Consider the following 21,293-nt stretch of genomic DNA (forward strand, 5'->3'; position numbering starts at 1 on the left):
TGCTGCCTTTCTAATGAAATGTTGCATGATTTTATGGGTACTCTTGTGATGATGATCAAAAGGATAGACTGGGACTTTTATCAAGAATGTACCATTAGCTGCCTGAATTATGTCAATGGATTCAAAAATAAAACACTGGGGAAAAGGAGAAGAACAAACGGAAGAGAGGAATGAACACAGATGAAGAGACTATCATAGAGCATGGCAGAATCAAGCAAGTGAAATATTGATCACACACACATTACTCCTCATCAGAGATTTTTTTTTAAGATGTTACTTTGGTAAAAATGAACAAAGAGCTTTTTCACTTACTTTTAATGCTTAAAGTCCAAACAAACAGCTTTAGACAGCCATAAGTTTCAAGTAAAATTCAAGATATCTAATCCTGTTAGAATTGCTGTTTTTATTGTTTAACTCAAAACTAAACAATAAGATTAATAAACAGATTACCTGGAAACTTCTGCTCTTTAAGAGATAAAATATTATTTGGATGTTGTGTATCTGGCTAGAGAAGTGGGAGAACACAACTCAGATATGAATGTCCTAGTCACGTCTTCCTTAAAGCCTGAGATTGTCCTTGAATAGATGGCATAATGTTCTTCATATTCTAGTATCTGGAAAGACTATAACTCTTAGAAGGCATGTAATTTTCTCAGAATGATAATTTCACTAAAAGAACATGACTATTTCCATTTTATATACAGACAACAAACAGTTCTTAAAAACAAACAAATGTTTTAAGAAAGATTTCTGTAGTTCATAGTATGCAGTGTTGGGATTTCAAATTAAGTAGTTATTAGAGACCCATAGAAAACTTCTTAAAATATTAGACACACACAATTCTATATTTGCATACTTGCGTGTATGTGTATGTGTGTAATCATAAAAGTGAATACACTATAAACTCCATAGTATTGAATTTTACTACATTAGTAATTTCTAGTTATAATTATTTAGGGACTTTCACCTCTATGATTCACAAAATATGCAACTTATTACAGAATAAGTTAATAAGGCCAGGAAACAAACTAAATATTTCTGGGCTGGCCCAGTGGCGTTGCAGTTAAGTGCACACCTTCCACTTCGGTGTCCCGGGATTTGCCAGTTCGGATCCCGGGTGCGGACATGGCATGGCTTGGCAAGCCATGCTGTGGTAGGTGTCTCACGTACAAAGTAGAGGAAGATGGGCACGGATCCTGGCTCAGGGCCAGCCTTCCTCAGCAAAAAGTGGAGGATTGGCAGCAGTTAGCTCAGGGCTAATCTTCCTCAAAAAGAAAAACTAAATATTTCTCTCTGCCTCAAACTTTACCATGCAGATGTCAGTTTAACGTTTTATTATAAATGCACAATACTGATTGAATATACTAAATATACATATTTCACTTATAATATTCATTCATAAAGTTAATGATTGAAGGTAGAAAAACACAAAATTTATATTTTGTGACTAAATATAAATTTCTACCCTAATATTATCTTGCTTGAATCTGTACCTAGGAGTGGTATTGCTGAGCCATGGGGTATTTGTATGTTCAGTTTTACTGACTAATGCCAAACTACTGTATAAAATGGTCGACCATTTACACTCCCACTAGCAGTGTTCAAGAGTTCCCTTTTATCCTCATTCTTCCAATGCTTTGTATTGTCAATTTTTTTATTGTTGTGAATATAAATTATATAAAATATCATTATAATCCTGTTTGCTTCTCCTTTTTCTAATGAGCTTGAGTTTCTTATGTTCATTGGCAATTCATATTTTTTCTTCTATGGGATGCCTATTTATGCCCTTTTAATGTTAAATCAAGTGCCATTCTGATTGATTTGTGGCAGGATTTTTGTGCTGTTTTATACATATTCTGGATACTAATACTACATTTTTCCCTGTTGTATCTTCTCTCTATATGCTGGCTGTCTTTTCACCTTTTCAGGATGTCTTTTGATGCACAAAATTTCTTAATTATGTAGCACCCAAATTTTCTCATTTCTTTTCTAGTCAGTGATTTTTATTTGTTTAAGAAATTCTTCCCTCTCCTGAGAGTTTAAATAGATATCACTTTATATTTTATTTTGAGGTTTATAATTTTGTTTTTCACATTCAGGTCTTTAGTCTTTCTGGAACTGATGTGGTGGAGTAAAAATTCATACTTATTTTTTTTTCCATATAGATGACCAATTTTCTTAGCATAATCTTTTGACTAGTCCTTTCTTTCCTCTCTGTTCTTTACTGTCATTTCTGTCATATATAATGATCCATAAATGTGATTTTTTCTTTTTACTCTCTCTAGTCTTCTTGATTTTAAATGTATCCATACTTACACTAGTAATATTCTCATTTAATTACTATAGGTTTATAATAAGCCTTGACATTTGGTACAGTACATCACTTTATAGACAGCCCTGGTTGCCTAGTGGTTAAGATTCAATTCTTTCACCACCATGGCCTGGGTTTGTTTCCTGATCAGGGAACCACACTACCCATCTATTGGTTGTTGTACTGTGGTAGTGGCATGTTGCTGTGATGTTGAAAGCTATGCACCAGTAGGAGTCAGAAGTGATTCAATAGCACTCATAACAACAAAAACATCACTTTATATTATTATTGTATTTCAGTTGTTTCATAGTTGTTTTTGGCTTTTAGCACTTCCATACACATTGTATAATAATCTTAGGAGATTCCACAAAATCCCTGCAGTCATTTTCCCCCAGGTTTATTGAAGTATAATTGGTATAAAGATGCACATAGTTAATACATACAATTTTGTGAGTTTGGACATAGTATACAATCAAGTTGCCATCACCTACAATCAAGATAATAAATATACCTATCACTCACAAACTTTCTTGCATTTAGTTGTGTGTGTGGTAAGAACATTTAATATGAGATTTACTCTCAATAAATTTTCAGGTGCAGGCATACCTCATTTATTGCTGTTTGATTTATTGCACTTCTCAGATACTGTGTTTTTTACAAATTGAAGGTTCGTGGCAACCCTGCATTGAGCAAGGCTATTGGTGCCATTTTTCCAACAGCATTTGTTCACTTCATGTCTCTGTGTCACATTTTGGTAATTCTCACACTATTTTGAATTTTTTCATTATTATTATTGTTATGGTTATCTGTGATCAGTCATTTTTTATGTTAGTATTGTAATTGTTTTGGAGTGCCCTGAACTGAAATCATATAACAGCAAACTTAATTCATAAATGTTGGGAGTTTTATGACTGCTTCACTGACTGGATATTCACTGTCTTTCTCCCTCTCCTCAGGCCTCCCTATTCCCTGAGACACAATATTGAAACTAGACCAATTAATAATCTTACGATGGCCTCTAAGTGTTCAAGTGGAAGGAAGAGTTGCATGTCTCTCACTTTAAATCAAAAGCCAGAAATTATTAAGGTTAGTGAGAAAGGCATGTTGAAATCCAAGATAGGCTGAAAGCTAGACCTCTTATGCCAGTTAGCCAAGTTATGAATGCAAAAGAAAAATTCTTGAAGGAAATTAAAAGCGCTACTCCTGTGAAGACACAAATGATAAGAAAGCAAAATAGACATTGCTGATATGGAGAAAGTTTTGGTAGTTGGGACAGAAGATCAAACCAGCCACAACAGTCCCTTAAGCCAAAGTCTAATGCCCTAACTCTCTTCAATTCTATGAAGGCTGAGAGAGGTGAGGAAGCTGCAGAAGAAATGTTTGAAGCAGCTGTTGGTTCATGAGGTTTAAGGAAAGAAGCCATCTCCATAGGATAAAAGTACAAAATGAAGCAGAAAGTGCTGATGTATATAAACTGCAGCAAGTTATCCAGAAGATCTAGCTAAGATAATTAGTGAAAGTGACCATGCTAAGCCATAGATTTTCAATGTAGACAAAACAGCCTTATATAGGAAATAGATGTCACCTAGAACTTCCATAGCTAGAGAGGAGAAGTCAATGCCTGGCTTCAAAGCTATAAAGGACAGGTTAACTCTCTTGTTAGGGGCTAATATAGTTGGTGACTCTAAATTGAAGCCAATGCTTATTTACTGTTCTGAAAACCCTAGGGCCCTTAAAAATTATGCTAAATCTACTCTGCCTGTGCTCAATAAATGGAACAACAAAGCCTGGGTAATAGCAAATCGGTTTATAACATGGTTTACTGAATAGTTTATGCCCATTTTTGAGATCTACTGATAAAAAAATTAAAAGATTATTTAAAAAATATTACTTCGCATTGACAATGCACCTGGTCACCAAAGAGCTCTGATGAATATGCACAATGACATTAATATTGTTTTCATGCCTGTGAACACAACATCCATTATGCAGCCAATGGATCAAGGAGTAGTTTTGACCTTCGTCTTATTATTGAAGAAATACATTTCGTAAGGCTATAGCTGCAATAGATATTAATTCCTCTGATAGATCTTGGAAAAGTAAATGGAAAGCTTTCTGTAAAATATTCATCATTCTAGATTCCATTAAGAACATTTTTGATTCACGGAAAGAGGTCAAAATATCAATATTAACAAGAGTTTGAAAGAAGTTGATTGCAATCCTCATGGATGATTTTGAGGGGTTCAGGACATCATTCGAGGAAGTAACTGCAGATGTGATAGAAATTGCAAGATAACTAAAATGAGAAATGGAGCCTGAAGTTGTCATGAATTACTTCAATCTCATGATAGAACTTTAACAGATGAGGAGTTGCATCTTATGGATGAGAAAGAAAGTGGACTCTTAAGATGGAATGTACTCCTGTTGAAGATGGTGTGAAAATTGTTGAAATGACAGTAAAGAATTTATAATATTACATAAACTTCATTATAAAGCAGTGGCAGTGTTTAGAGGATTGACTCCAATTTTGGAAGAAGTTCTATTGTGGGTAAAATGTTCTCAAACAGCATTGCGCACTACAGAGAAATCGTCCATGGAAAGAAGAGTCTATCCATGTGGCAAAATTCATTGGTGTGTTATTCTAAGAAATTGCTACGGCCACCTTAACCTTGAGCAACCACCACTCTGATCAGTCAGCTGCTATCAACATCGAGGCAAGACCCTCTGCCAGCAAAAAGATTATGACTTGCTGAAGGCTCAAATGATGGTCAGCATTTTTTGGCAATGAAATGTTTTTAAATTAAGGTATGTACATTATTGTTTTAGACATAATGCTGTTGCACACTTCATAGACTACAGTATAATGTAAACATAACTTTTATACACACTGGGAAACCAACAGATTTGTATAAGTCACTTCATTGCAATATTCATCTTATTGGGTGGTCTGGAACCAAACCCACAGTATCTCCAAGGTATGTCTGTATTTTGTAGTTATCCATTGTATCAGTAAATATCTCATTAATGTATACTTACATAGTGTTGTATTTCATAAATATATTATAATTTATTTTCAAACAAGTGATTTGTTTCATATTTTTGCTATTCTAAAATGGTGATTTTGGAGGATAATGTTTTTTGCCAATATTCTTGATTATCCACCTTAAGAAAAACTTTTGTCACATTGACAAATCAAGAGGCATGCAATTATTTTGAGTTTTGTATAGGTAGCATGATAAAGAGTAGGATAGAGAAATAAGAAGTTCCAAGCACTTGTTCCCTAATAGAAACATTAAAAATAAACAATGACAACTAGAGATGAGCTAAAATAACTTTACAGACACTCTGACAAACAGTCAAAGTTCTCAAGAAACCAATTACACGCCCAATCAAGAAAAAGCCACATTAAAGCAGTAGGAAATCTAATGATGTATTTATTCACCCTTGCCCCAGCCCTTCCCTACCATGATGCAATGTGGTCAGGAGGAGGCAATGGCCCAATTTCCAATGGATTCCCTGAGAGACTGGTTTTTTTTTTTTTTTTTTGGCCTAACTCAGAGCTTAGATGGAAACAGCAGGATAGCTCAGTTCTTAGGTTGTGAAAAGCTGCTAGAAAGAGTAGAAATTGCCCACAAAAGTTAAGAGGGACTACAGACCTTCAGATGCCTGCAACAAGAGCTTACATACAGAGGAATACAGTAGAATATCTAAGTTACTGATAAGTAGCTAAGGTGAGACTATTCAGGTAATTAAGACATTCAAAAACAGCCATACATAAGGAAAAGAGAAAACACACATGCACGCACACACAGAGTACAGAAAAGATGCATGACCAGAAAAAACCTGAGAATATCTTTTTATACCTTAAGCCTTTATCCTGGGCTGATCTCAAGGCTCATGACATTCCCTGATGATTAATGAAGATCTTTTATGGCAAGGAACCAGAATGCAAAGACTGGGAGAGGTGGCTGTTTTTTTCAAATGCCCAATTTTCAACAAAATAGCACAAGGCGTTCAAAAAGAAAGGAAAATATGGCCCATTCAAAGGAAAATATAAAGTGGCAGAAAGCATCCATGGGGAAACAAAGGTGACAGACATACTAGACAAAGACTTAAAAAGAAACTGTCTCAAATATGCTCAAAGAGCTGGAGGAAAACATAGACAAAGAACTAAAGTAAGGAAATAAGGGAAATTATATGAACAAAATGAGAATATTGACAAAGAGATGAGAATGATAAAAATTAACTAAACAAATTCTGGAGATGAAAATTTAAATAACTGAATTGAAAAAAATCACTAGAAGTTTCAAAATCTGATGTAAGCAGGCAGGAAAAGATTCAGTGAACTAGAAGATCTGACATTTGAAATTGTCAAGTCTGAGGAAAAGAAAAAAATGAATAAAGGTAAACAGAGCCTATGGGTTTACGGGAAACCATCAAGTTGATTGATATACACACCATGAGGGTCCCAAAGAGAAAAAGGAGAGAATGGGGAAGAGAGACTATTTGAAGAAATTATGGCTAAAAAACTTACAAAATTTGAGGAAAGACATGGATACACAAGTTCAAGCTGCTCAACAGACTCCAGGTAAGATACACTCAAAAGACCCACAACAAGATACATTGTAATCATTGTGTCAAATGTCAAAGCCCACAACAGAATCTTGAAAATAGCAAGAGATTCATCATGTACAAGGGATGCCTAATAAGATTATCAAGGGATTCTTCAGCAGAAACCTTGGAAGTGAGAAGCAGTGGGATGGTATATTAAAGTGCTGAAAGAAAAAAAAGACTGTTAAGCAAGAATTTTATATCTGGCAAAAAATGTTCCTCAAAAATGAGAGAGAAATCAAGACATCCCCAGGTAAATGAAAGCTGAGGGCATACATTACCACCAGACTTGCTCTACAAGAAATGTTAAATGGAGTCCTTCAAGTTGAAATGAAACGATGCTAGGTAATAACTCATAGTCATAGAAAATATGAGTATCTCCAGTAAAGGTAAAACAATGGGCAAATATAAAAAACAATATTATTGGTTACCAGCTATACTTTTTTATTTTCTGCATGAATTAAAAAACACTTATAAAGAATAATTATAAATCTATGTTAACATGTATAATATATATAAAGATGTTATTTGTGACATAATATCTTAAAGTGGTGGTGGTAAGCTGTGAAGGAGGAGAACTTTGTATGCTATTGAAGTTAAGATGTTATCAATTTAAAATAGATTGTTATAACTTTTGTATGTCATATGCAATTCACATGGTAATCACAAAGAGAATATAAATTATACACAAAAGGAAATGGGAAGGAAATTAAAAGATGTCACAACAGAAAAATAGCTGAATAAAAAGGAAGGCAGTGATGGAGTAAATGAGGGGGAAATGCTGCAAGATGTGCAGAAAATAAATAACAAAAAATAATAAAAATAACAAAAAAAATACAAAAGTACGTCCTTCCCTTTCAATACTTACTTTAAATGTTAATGGATTAAACTGCCTTATTAAAACATATAAATTGTCAGAATGGCTAAAAAAGAGGATCTAACAACAGGCTACAAGAGATCTACTTTAGATCTAAGAACACACATAGGTTGAAAGCGAAAGTACGGAAAAAGGAGATCCCATGCAAATATTAACCAAAAGAGCGCTGGAATGGTTACGCTAATATTAGACAAATTAGACTTTAAGTCAAAAATTTATATAAATGGCAAAAAGAACATTATATATTGACACAAGGGTCAATTCTCCTAGAAGGCAAAGTGATTATAAACATATATCCTTGAAAGGTCAGAGCTCTAAGAAAAAGGTAGTGCTAAGAGGGAAATTTATAGCTATAAATGTCAACACTAAGAACGAAGAAAGATCTCAAAGCAACAACCTAACATTTCACCTTAAGAACATAGAAAAAGGACATTCTTCAGATAGAGGATGCAGAGAGCCCTGGGAGACAGGCTTGCAGGAAATGCTTCATTAGCTGTAGCGCGCTGGTGCTGCTTAAATAGGACGTGCACTGGCTGTCATTAGGAAGTGTGGTATGGTTGCCATCACCCAACACAGAGAAAGGGCGATGGATTTTACTATGAGTATGCCAAGGACACCTCTAAACTTCCGTCATGCCAGGCAGATGAAGTTACTACTTTATTTCACCACTCTGCAGGTAACTGAAACTCAATTACCCCTGCGGCTCACTCTCACTCGCTTACATCCTCTTGAGTTCAGATAGCTCTGGTGCTTCTCAGATCTCCCCAGTCTGTTCTATTTGCTCTACCTCAAGGGTGAGCCTGTCATAGCCAGCCAACTACCCCCTCTTTCCAGAACTCACTTGAACATTTCAGCTCTACCTAGTAGACCATCTGCTTTGGTCTCTGGAGCCCTCATGCTGAGGCTTCTAATGAGGAACTGGCCTGAAGCATTTCTACACCTTCGTGTTTATTTTAATACTTTGGCTCTCTTGTTTTAGGGCTCTGTAAAAGATACATAATGAAATTTCTCCTGAAATGAATTACTGTGGTAGAAAAATTACACACATATATATTTTAAAATGAAATACCTCTATCTATATAAGCCTGCTTGAACAATTGGGTAAATATTTGCCTTTTTTAAAGCAATAATAAACTGGAATTTTTTCTTACTAAAACAAACAAAAAGAGACAAAAAGGAGACCAAGCCTGTCCGATGCCTGCCCTCCATAAACATGGCCCAGAAAGGGTTATATAGGGTGCCTCATGGCCAATAGGCCTCTCACTGCTTCTCTTCCAGACTCCGGCAGTGAGAGATCCTTGTTGTTCCTCACTTCCTCCAGCCTTGCAGAGTCCTACAATTCCAAGTTATGCATGAATGCACCTCCATTCACCTTGGGCAGGCTGGTGTCCAGATTGGCAATGCCTGCTTGGAGTTCTACTGCCTGGAAAATGACATCCAGCCCAATGGTCAGATGCCAAATGACAAGATCATTGAGGCAGGAGATGACTCCTTCAACAGCTTCCTCAGTGGGACAGCTGCTGGCAAGCATGTGCCCAGGGTCGTGTTTGTAGACCTGAAATCCACAGTCATTGATGAAATTCACACTGCAACTTACCACCAGCTCTTCCACGCTGAGCAGCTCATCACAGACAAGGAAGATGCTAACAATAACTATGCCTTCAGGCACAACCATTAGTAAGATCAGTGACCTCCTCATGTACTGAATTCATAAGCTCATGACCAGTGCAAAAGTTTTCAGGGCTTCTAGGTTTTCCACAGCTTTGCAGGGCAACTGGTTCTTAGTCCACCTCCCTACAGATGGCACTTTTCTCTGTAGGTGATGCCAAGATGTCCAAACTGCGGTTCTCCATTTACCCAGCACCCCCAGGTTTCCACAGCTGTTGTTGAAGCCCATGACTCCATCCTCACCACCCATACCACCCTGGAGCACTCCGATTGTGCCTCTGTGGTAGAAAATGAGGCCATCTATGACCTCTATTATAGAAACCTCAATATTGAGCACCCAACCTATACTAACCTTAACCACCTTATTAGTCAGACTGTGTCCTCCGTCACTAACTGCTTCTTCCAGATTTGATGGAGCCCTGAATATTCATCTGACAGACTTCCAGGCCATCCTGGTGCCCTATTCCTGCATCCACCTCCCTCTGGTCACATATGCCCTTGTCATCTCTTCTAAGAAAGCTTACCATGAACAGCTTACTGTAGCAGAGATCAACAAGGTATACTTTGAGCCAGTCAACAAGACTGAGGCCCTCACCATGGTAAACACATGGCCTGCTTCTTCTTGTACCATAGTCACATGGTTCCCAAAGATGTCAGTGCTGCCATTGCCACCATCAAGACCATGCACACCATACAGTTTGTGAATTTATGTCCCACTAGCTTCTAATTTGGCACTCATTACTAGCCTCCTGCTGTGGTACCTGGTGGACACCTGGTCAAATATTTCAAATTGAGTAACAGCACAGCAATCGCTGAGGCCTGGGCTTTCCTGGGCCATAAGTTTGATCCAAGGTATACCAATTATGTCTTTGCTCACTGGGATGTGGATGAGGGCATGGAGGAAGGAGAGTTTTCTTAGCCCCCTGAGAAATGGCTGAAATTGAGAAGGATTATGAGGCAGTTGGAGTGGATAGTGCTAGAAGGAGAAGATGAGGCTGAAGAGCATTAACCTGTCTGCTGCAAATTTACACTCTGTTTTCTTGGGACTGTCTTATTTCTGTTTTTCTGTAAAGCTATGCATTATGGCCCTAACTTGTCAACATGTGATGTTTCCATTAAAAAAAGAAGAACAAACTAAATCTAAGGCTCGAAGAAGGAAAGAACTAGTAAATGTCAGAGTGGATATAAATAAAATATCAAGTAGAAAAACAATAGAGAATAATCAATGAAACTAAGATTGGTTCTTCAAAAAGATCAACAAAATTCAGAAATATTTAACTAGATCTACAAAGAAGAAAGAAAGAAGCCACAAATAACTAAAAGCAGAAATGAAAGTGGGAATATAACTACTGATTTTGCAAAAATGTATAGAATTATGAGAGAGTTCTATGAACAACTGCATGCCAACAAATTATATAATCTAGATGAATGGACAAATTCCTAGAAAAACAGAAGATTGAGTCATGAAAAAGTAGAAAATTGGAATAGCCTTTTACTAGTAAAGAGAGTGAATTGTCAAAAAAGAAACAAAGACAGACATTTTTCAAAGGTAGCATGACACATTTTATTCTGGATACTGTAGGAGAGCAAAGAGACTTCATTATTAATTGGGCTCAACTTTACTGAAACAAAAAGTAAGGAAGCTTTTTAATTGCTGAGATGTGCCAAAGGAAAAATACTGAAATACATTGATGGAGTGGTGGGGGCAAGTGAGGGTGGAGGGTTTGGCTCATGTGATTAGGCCTTCTGTGTTTGCTAATGGTACTTACTGAAATCAGGATCCTACTCTCCCACAGAGACTGAGAGAGAAGGGCCCTGTTTTTTTTAATGATTACATTTTAAAGGGATGGCTCAGATCCCTGAAAAGAGCATTCCTGGGTTGTAGTAGATTTAGATCTTAAAAGGGCAGAGAAAGAATTTACAATTGCAAGTTTTCTAAAGTAAATATTCTACAAAATGGAAGTCAGGGCCTATAGTCAGGTTTTGGCTGGAAAAATAGTAAATTATTTTAGCAGCATTGAACTTTGTCAGGCAGACTTTTTAAGAGGTCTGGGGTCATCCTAGGGACAAGGATTTGGGCTGATGGAAGCCATTTTTTATTTTGGTCAAGTCTTTGTGTGTGTGTGTGCGCATGTGTGTGTCTAGCGGGGACTGGATGGAGCCATTTGTGTGAAGTTATGCAGTACAAATAGGCAAAGATTGAGCCTAGTCAGGAAAAGGGCACATAGGAGCCTGACAAAAGCTTTGTCAATCAGAGAGAATTTTTGTGAATCAGTAATCAAAAATCTCTCAACAAACAAAGCCCAGGAACAAACAGCTTCACTAGTAAATTCTAGGAACATTTAAAGAAGAATTAACATTAATTCTTCTCAAACTCATCCAAAAACTAAAGAAGAAGAGGGGCCGGCCCTGTGGCCAAGTGGTTAATTTCACATGCTCTGCTTCTGCGGCCCAGGGTTTCACCAGTTGAGATCATGGGCATGGACATGGCATCGCTCATCAGGCCACACTGAGGTGGCGTCACACATAGCAGAGCCAGAAGGACATACAACTACAAGATACAGCTATGTCCTGGGGGGCTTCGGGGAGAAGAAGGAAAAAAAAAACAGATTGGCAACAGATGTTAGCTCAGTTGCCAATCTTTAAAAAAAAAAAATTAAAGAAAAAGAAAGAATACTTCCTAACTCACTCTATTAGGTCAGCATTACCCTCATACCAAATCTAGACAAATACTCAAAAGAAAAAAAATGTCAGTACCCCTTATAAACATTTATGCAAAAATCCTTAAGAAAATACTAGCCAAGCAAAATACAAAGCATGTTAAAAAGACTGTGCACCATAACCAATTGGAATTTATTCCCAGAGCGCAAGAACCTTTCAACGTATTAAAATCAAAGTAATACATCACATTAACAGAATGAAGGAAAATAACCACATGATCATCTCAATTGAAGCAGAAAATTCATTTTTACAAAATTCAACACTCTTTCATGATGAAAACATTCAACAAACTAGAAATACAAAGAAACTACATCAAAATAATAAACATTTGATATGTGAATGAGCTAACATAATACTCAATGGTGAAAGAATGAAAGCTTTCCCTCTGAGATCAAAAACAAGGATAGCCAATTTTACCACTTCTATTGAACGTGGTATTGGAATTTCTAGCTAGAGAAATTGGGCAAGGAAAAGATATAAAACACATCCAAATTGAAAAGAAAGAAATAAAATTATTCATTCAAGGATGACATGCATTAATACGTACAAAACAGTAAAGATTTCATAAATAAAATGTTTAGAGATAATGAAGGAACTCAGCAAGGTTGCTGGATACAAAATCAGCACACAAAGATAATTGCATTTTTATACACTAACAGTGAACGATCCAAAATGAAATGAAGAAAGCAATTTCACTTACAATACCTTCAAAAAGACTAACATACTTGAGAATAAACTTTATCAAGGAGGTGAAACTTGTATAATGAAAACTAAAACATATTGCTGAAAGAATTTAAAGAAGATACAAATAAATGGAAAGACATCCCGTGTTCTTGGATGGAAGACTTAATATCTACGGATATTAATCCACAGGGATCTACAAATTCAACGCAATCCGTATCAAAATGCCAATGACATGATTTGCAGAAATAGGAAAATTCATCCTAAAATTCATATGGAATCGCAAGGAATTCTGAATATGTTAAACATGCTTGAAAATGAGGAATAAAGTTGAAGGTCTCACACTTCCCGATATCAAAATTTGCCACAACGCCACAGTAATCAACATAGTGTGGTACTGGCATACATAACATGCTTATAGACCAAAGAAATAGAATAGAAAGCCCAGAAATAAACACTCATATATATGGTCAAATGATATTTGACAATGGTGACAAGAAAATTCAATGGGTAAATGACAGTCTTTTCAAGAAATGGTGTTGGGAAAAATGAACATCTACAAACAAAAGAATGAAGTTGAACCTCTGCCTTATACCATATAAAAAGACTAACTCAAATGGGTCAAGGACCTAAACGTGACCAAAACTACAACACTCAAAGGAAAACAAGAGGGAAATTTTCTTGACATTGCTTTGTCAATGATTTCTTGGAAATGACACCAAAAGTACAGGCATAAAAGAAAACATAGATCAGTTGGACTTCATGAAAAATAAAAACTTTTATGCTTTAAGGAACACTATCAATAGAGTGAAAGGGCAGTCCATTGACTGAGAGAAAATATTTACAAATTATATATCTGATAACAGATTAATAACCAATATATATAAAGCACTCTTACAACTCAATAACAACAAAATAACCTTATTAAAAAATGAGCAAAGGACTTGAATAGACATTTCTCCACAGAAGATACACAAATGATCAGTAAGCGCAGGAAGAGATTCTCAACATCACTAATCATCAGGAAAATACAAATCAAAACCATGATATAACACTTTATGCCAGCTAGAATGGCTACTAATAAAAAAAGATTCTCAGAAAATAACAAGTGTTGGTGAGGATGTGGAGAAACTGGAATTCTTGCACACTGCTAGTGCTAAGCTAAGATAGTACAGCAGCTGTGGAAAACATTAATGGCAGTTCCTCAAATAATTAAGCATAGAATTACCATATGATCCAATATTTTCACTTCTGGTTATACATCGCCCAAAATTGAAAGCAGAGACCCAAACAGATTTGTGTACAGTCATGTTCATGGCAACATTATTCACGATAGCACAAAACTGGAAGCAACCCAAAAGTCCAATGATGGATAAATAGATAAATAAAATGTGGTGTATACATGCAATGGAATATTATTCAGCCTTAAAATGGAAATAAATTCTGACATATGCTACAATATGGATGAAACTTGAAGGCATTAGGCAAGGTTAAATAAGGCAGACACAAAAAGACAAGTATTTTATGAATCCACTTATATGAGGCCCCTAGAGTAGTCAAATTCATGGAGACAGAAAGTAGAGTAGTGGTTGCGAAAGCCTGGTGAGAGGAGAGAATTGAGAGTTATTGTTTAATAAGTACAGAGTTTCAGTTTGGGAAGATGAAAAACTTCTTGAGATGGATGATCATTTTTGTACAAAAACTGCTAATATACTAGTGACACTGCAATAAGCACATAACATGGCTAAAATGGTAAATTTTATGTTATGTATATTTTACCTCACTCACAGAAAAAAAGAATGAGAAAAAAATACACCCAGAGATTTCTCCATATCAAAGATGTACCAGAGCTGTATTCTGGCTGAGAGAAGGATATTAAGAAAATAGAAAAGGCTAATCTAATTAACAGTCCTACAGCTTGTATTGGAAGCATGCTATTTCTTGCATTCTCAACAATAGTAATATTGTTTTCAACAAAAAACGCTGAAAAAAACTTCCTACAAATTAAAGAGCAAAAATGATATTGTCTTAGATTTTTGTTTTTGAGTCATATAGTTAAATGTGTATTTTCAGAATGATATGGGCATGTTTATGAGTCATTGGTTTTTTTTTCTTTCATGAATTATCTAGTAACATAATTTAACAATTTATTTTTGGCTACATTCAGATTTCTGTTTGATTTTTAAGATATATCGTGAATAGTTTCTCTTTCAAATGTTATTAATTTTCTCTACATTATTATTTCCATTTAACTCTCTCTATGGTTTGTCTTTCCATTATGATTTTGCCTATAGTGTAGTGATCAAAATATCCTTCCTTTCCACTAGTATTATAGATCTGTATTCCTCATTGGTCATTTAGATGTTTTACAAGACCAATTAATTTTTAAATTGACATCACTAAACATTCCAGAAATTAATCTAGTTAATGCAAAAGTGATATTAAAAACACTTAAACATTAACGCATGGGAACTAATCAATAGAACTTCCCCTGACTGCTGTGTTTGAGCTGAATGTAAATCCTGGGTGTACAGGGTGAAGTAGAAACTAATTTTGTATTTTACTCCATGATTAAGCCAGGTATCTTAACACTGTGTATTGAAAACCTTCTTTGTCTATTAGTTAAGAGTGCCAGGTCTTCATATATTAAATTAGCAGGCGTACTTTAGTCTGTTTCAAGTTTATATTATTGATTATTATATTTTAATATTGGCTGGGGTTACTCTTCTTATTTATCGTCTGTCTTCTCTTTTTCCTGGTTTTTTGGTCCTCAGAAATTTTTCTTGCAGATTGACTTCAGAGTCTTTTTCTTGAGTTCTAAAATCCCATCGTGGTCCTTACTGGACTTACACTGAATTTATAGACTTACTTTAGGAGAGTTTGTCATCTTTTCAATATCAGATCTTCCCATCTAAAAATGTGGTATACCGCTCCAATTATTAAACCCTTATTTGATGTTCCTCAGCGAAAGGTATTGCTGTTATCATGTGAAAGATATACTCATTCTTTCTTAATATACTCATGAAACAATTCATATTGTATTAGTTTTATGAACTGCGTCTTTTATAATTAAAGTGTAAAATTAATTATTGCTGAAAAGTAGTTTTCATTAATTTGTTCATTCACTCATTTATGTTTTCATCCTCCTCACCTAAATTTAAGGCATCCTTATTATATAACAAGAGAAGAATTCATTTATATATATTTATGTATCTGTTTGTCTATTTAAATTTGTTCTATCTGCAGTCTTAATAACCTAATACCTTTAACATGATCTATTTAGTTGTCTTTTCCAATGGTACAATTTTTGTCCCTTAATTATAAAACTTGTACAAGATAGACCTACTGATAGATCTCTTTATTATTTGCACCAAGTATATGCTAAGCTGTTATAATCTGCAGTCCTATGTCTTTAACTCATGAAAATTTTCTTCTGTTGTAACTTCAGTTATTATTTCTGATTTGTTCTCCCCAATTCTGTGTATGTTTCATTTATGTTCTTCCAGAATATCTATTATCTTCTCTTTGGATATTTTTGTTTCCATTTTTCAACTGAATTTAGAAATGCTTCTCAGATTTATTCTCCAAATTAATATTTCCTGTCTTGGCAGTTTAATTCTGCTCTTTTCTTCTTCTAATGTTTCTTTTATTTTTGTCACAATTTTGTTTCCCTTATAATCTTTCTTCAATCTCACCAATTGTCCTTTTTTTACCTATTTGGCTAGCTCACTGTTTATCAAATATCTTTTATTTTACCATTTATATCCTACAGTGCATATTTCTCTATTTTCTTGGATTTCATAACGAATGCAAGCTAGATGTATTACAGCTTCAGAAAATAGGTCATAAATTCTATTTATTTCAATATGTTTCAATAGTATATTCTCCCTCTGTAATATGAATGCAATAGTCTCCTCTTTATAAAATTTGGGTCTCAATCTATGTACATACCTTATACAGATATTTTTTTCTGTTTAATTCTCTTTGCATGAGACAAACTTAACTTTCAAATCTTAGGTTAGAGGCATAGATTATATATAAATCAAACCTTGTATTGTTTTCACTCTTTTCTTTAGTATGATTGGGCTCTGCTATGAGAAAAATCTCATAGTCTTTTCTCCTAATTAAGAATTTATGAAGAATAGAATTATTCAGAAACAACATCAAGGCTTTTGTAGTTCTTACCCTATCAAAAGACATAAATCAACAAATACAACTGTGAGAGTGCATCTTTACTAGACTTGTTAAAGATTCAGTTATTTACTACTGTCAAAATCACATCTCCAGGGATAAATTGTAACCTACTTTTCTTCTTTCCTTAAGGAAACTAAAGTCAAGGGTGCATGATGATAGCCTTGAATATCCTTGTACATTTGATCCTTGTCAGTAGGAGAGTGCCTTCCTTCCTATTACCAAGAAAGTTTCTCCATCTCTGAGATAGTTATCCAGTTGGAATGTATTCACGGGCATGCATTACTTTTCCCTCATATGATCCTTTCACTGACTCTACTTTGTGATTCCTTTCTCCACTTTAGGATTTTATTAAACTTTAATAGAAGATATATTCTCCCCTTTATTATCATAACATTTTTCAATGTTTTTAATTTCTAGTGCTATCGTAACGTTGTTTCTTTTCCTTTTTGTATGTATTCTTAGATTAGACAATGCTAGTCTCCCCCAATTACCATCCACAAGTTCCGATTTTCCCATTTTTAAACAATTTTGATACAGTTTTAGACCACAGAGGGTTACAAGAATAGTACAAAGAACTGTCATGAGCTCTGTATCTGGATTCATGATTTTTAGAAATATTTCACCCCATTTGCTTTATCATTATCATTCCTCTCTTTTCTTTCTCTCTCTCTCTCTTAGTATCATTTGAGAGTACTTTGTAATCACCATGCCTCTTTACCCCTACGTAAATCAGCATGCATGGCTCAAAAAAAAAAAAAAGACTTAGATAAGCACAGTTAAGTTATACAATTCATAGAATTTAATATTGATATAATATTATTATCTATTCACATCCCATATTCAAATGCTATCACTTTTTGCAATAATGTTCTTTATGTCTGTTTTTCTTCCATTCCAAGATCCAGGCCGAAATCCTACATCATGTTTGATTGTAATGTCTGCTTCACATTCTATAATCTGGAATAGTTCTCCAGCCTTTCTTAGAGTTTCTTGACCTCAAAATTAAATACATAGACTAGTCATTTTGTAGAATATTTCTCCATTTGGGGTTGTTAGATGTTTTTTCGTTATAGCATTCAGATTATTTCTTTTAGGGCAGGAATAACCCAGAAGTGATGTTTTTTTCTCTGTACATTTTATCAAGATGCATGTAGATGTTGGTGATGTCAATTTTGATCACCTAGCTAAGCAGTCCTGTCAGATTTCTCCATTGTAAAAATATGCACTGGCCTGGTGGCACAGCAGTTAAGTTCGCACATTCTGCTTCTCAGCGGCCCGGGGTTTGCCGGTTTGGATCCTGGATGTGGACATGGCACCGCTTGGCACACCATGCTGTGGTAGGCTTCCCACATATAAAGTAGAGGAAGATGGGCACAGATGTTAGCTCAGGGCCAGGCTTCCTCAGCAAAAAAGAGGAGGATTGGCAGTAGTTAGCTCAGGGCTAATCTTCCTCAAAAAGAAAAAATACTATTTTTCTGTTTGTCAGTAATAAGTAAAGACTAAGGGGATACTTAGAGACTATGTAAATGTCTTTTCCACATGAATATCTCCACCCACTAGTGTTAACATTTATTTATAATTTTCCAATTCTGTCATTCCTTTAATATTCATTAGTTGGCATTCAAGTGAAAGGAAAGGATTTCTATTTTCCCCACATATTTAATTATTTATTTATTTATATCAGTATGAACTCCGCTTCTATAGTATTCAGATGATTATAATCCACTATTATAACTATTTGATTTAATCTTATGTTGCTTCAATTTTGGCCAGTGGGATTTCATTAAAACTACTTTCTGCGTCCCTTATACATGTCCTTATCATTCAATGAGTATTTCCTATCTTTCTGGCACAAAAAGCTGTTCCATGATCATCTTGTATTCTTCCTGCTCCAGACATAGAATTGAGTGTTTCTCCAAGGATCTCTGAAGTCTTGTACTGAGGAATGGTACTCATAAGTGAAAATCTGATTGTGAGATTTGCTCCTACTGAGGAGTCATTGATTCTAGGTCCCCTCAGTAGATGATTTATACTGACATGTGCAATACCAATCTGATACTACAGAATTAAATGATGCATTCTAGTTTTCACTTTTAATATTTGTCACTCTCTTCTCTAAAAGAGAGAAAAGGTGATTTTCAACTCTACACCATAATGAGCAGCTCGTGATAATAAGCAGGGGTGTTACTAATGGGCATATCTTAGGCACATAAGTGATAAAAAAAGATGGAAAAATATGTGTGTTTCTCTTTGCTTTTATGTTTCTTGATGTTGCACAGAGATATGAAGTCAGTTCAATTTTATTTCATGTGTTTAGCTTATATATTTTACCTGCTATATTTTTTAAAAATTTAAATTTTCATTTGTAATCTGAAAACGTTTTCACTGTGTGTCCAGATGTGATCTCACTTTATTAATATGGAGCCTGTCGATGTGCATACACACGGTTTTCAACTTAAGGGAAAAATTTTCAGTTTAAATTTGAGTATTTATTTCCAATTGTTATGATTTGTTGTTCAGTAATACCTTAAACTGAATATCCACCTTCTGATCTCCATATAAATTGCTCATTCTTTTCATATTCATTTCTTTGCAGCTTAAGAACTTTAATCTTACCTTGATGGCTTTCTATTCTAGTTTCATGGAGAACATGTTTTTCAACATCTCATTGGTAATGCCAATCAGATTTATTTTTATTCACTTTCCTTCTGTGTATTAAAAAATTTCTGGAGGATATGTTTTCTGAGACTTCAGGCGTAGGTCCTATTTCTCTTGATCTATAATACATTTCAAATAGTCTTTGTAAGACATTTTTTATTCTTGTAAAATCATCTTGGGATAGTAAGAGAGATGTAAGCATGATATTTGCCAAAAGACAGAGATTGTGGTTCGGATCAATCCCAGGGCAAGTATTTCTAGTAGATTAAAAGTAAACCATATTTCTTATATCAATTTAATTTGAAAATTTTAAATTGAAATAGAAATATTCAAAGAGTTGTTTTTCTTTCTTCTTTTTCAAGCTTTGCTTTCTTTTTCAGCTATCAAGTTGTGTGCATTTTCTTTTCCTTTTCCTGTGACTTTTGCATTATAAATAGAGTACTAAAGGAACCAATCAGAAATCTCCAGAAAGATAAAATCTCATCCACTCATTTTTCAATGCTCAAGTCCATTCAAAAACTGCGTTATGGTATGCTTTGAGGAAGAACAGTTATCGGACTAAATGATCAGAGCAGAGATATTGTTGTTCCAAGTGTGTATTGTATTAAATGATCTATCATACAGCAGTGAGAATGAAAGTAGTGGAGGATAAGAAAATATCCTAAAGTAAAAATCAGTGTAATATGTGGGAAGTCATAAGATAATGTCTTGAAAAATTGGTGAAGCATAAATGATGAAATACAGATTAGGACGTTATTTCACATTTATAGTGAAATTTAGAATATACTTCATGGGCTACTGTCTTTTATATATAGCATTTTTTACATTAAAGCAATAGAAAACATCAGCCCATATCCATTCAACAATTATTTAATGTAAACACTAACCATTTTTAAAATTTCCAGGTTTTAAAATAATTGTCTGATATTTTGAAAATTTCAAATTATTTGTCGCATACACAGACCCACAAGAGCATATGTATGTATGCATGCATGTATTCATGTGTTTGTGTAAATATGTGTATATGTGTATATGTGTGTGTGTATAACTGTATTTTATTTTTAGTTCCAAAAACTACTTTAAAAAATAAAGTTCATGAATTAATAAAAAGTGTCAAAGCCTATCATCCCAAAAAGCTCTTTCATCTTTACAGATGAAAGCAGAATATCTCAAGAGAAGAATCGCTGAAATTTGGAATAAGTAAGCCATTTATTAAACAATTAAGATTATTTCTACCTAGAAACTCCACTAATAGCACTTATTAGTATTTTCTCAGTTATATCATACCACAACTTGTACAAGAGCTAAGATCTGGTCACCTGCCTCCAAGTTTTCCTAAGGCTCCCGCTAGAATAGAGAGAAGTGGATATTAAGTCACTTCATAAATCCTTTCTCATGCCTAAATTCAGAATAGAATTTTAGGCAGCTAATGTAAAACTGTCTCTCTAGACCTTATCACTCACAATTTGAGGCTAAAACATTACGAATACTCAGTAGTACACAGAAATTCAGCTACCTTGCGCTGTAAGAGAACAAATAGTGATCTAACAACTAATGGGTAGGAAAATTAAT

The 21,293-nt window shown here is 34.7% G+C and overlaps 1 pseudogene; it reads left to right on the forward strand.

Annotated features, from left to right (window-relative positions):
• The first annotated feature begins 9,147 nt into the window (after positions 1–9,147).
• On the forward strand, positions 9,148–10,476 carry LOC123282558 (tubulin alpha-1C chain pseudogene; annotated as a pseudogene).
• Positions 10,477–21,293: the final 10,817 nt, after the last annotated feature.

This window comes from Equus asinus, chromosome X, assembly GCF_041296235.1.
Source record: "Equus asinus isolate D_3611 breed Donkey chromosome X, EquAss-T2T_v2, whole genome shotgun sequence".
Classification (NCBI taxonomy): domain Eukaryota; kingdom Metazoa; phylum Chordata; class Mammalia; order Perissodactyla; family Equidae; genus Equus; species Equus asinus.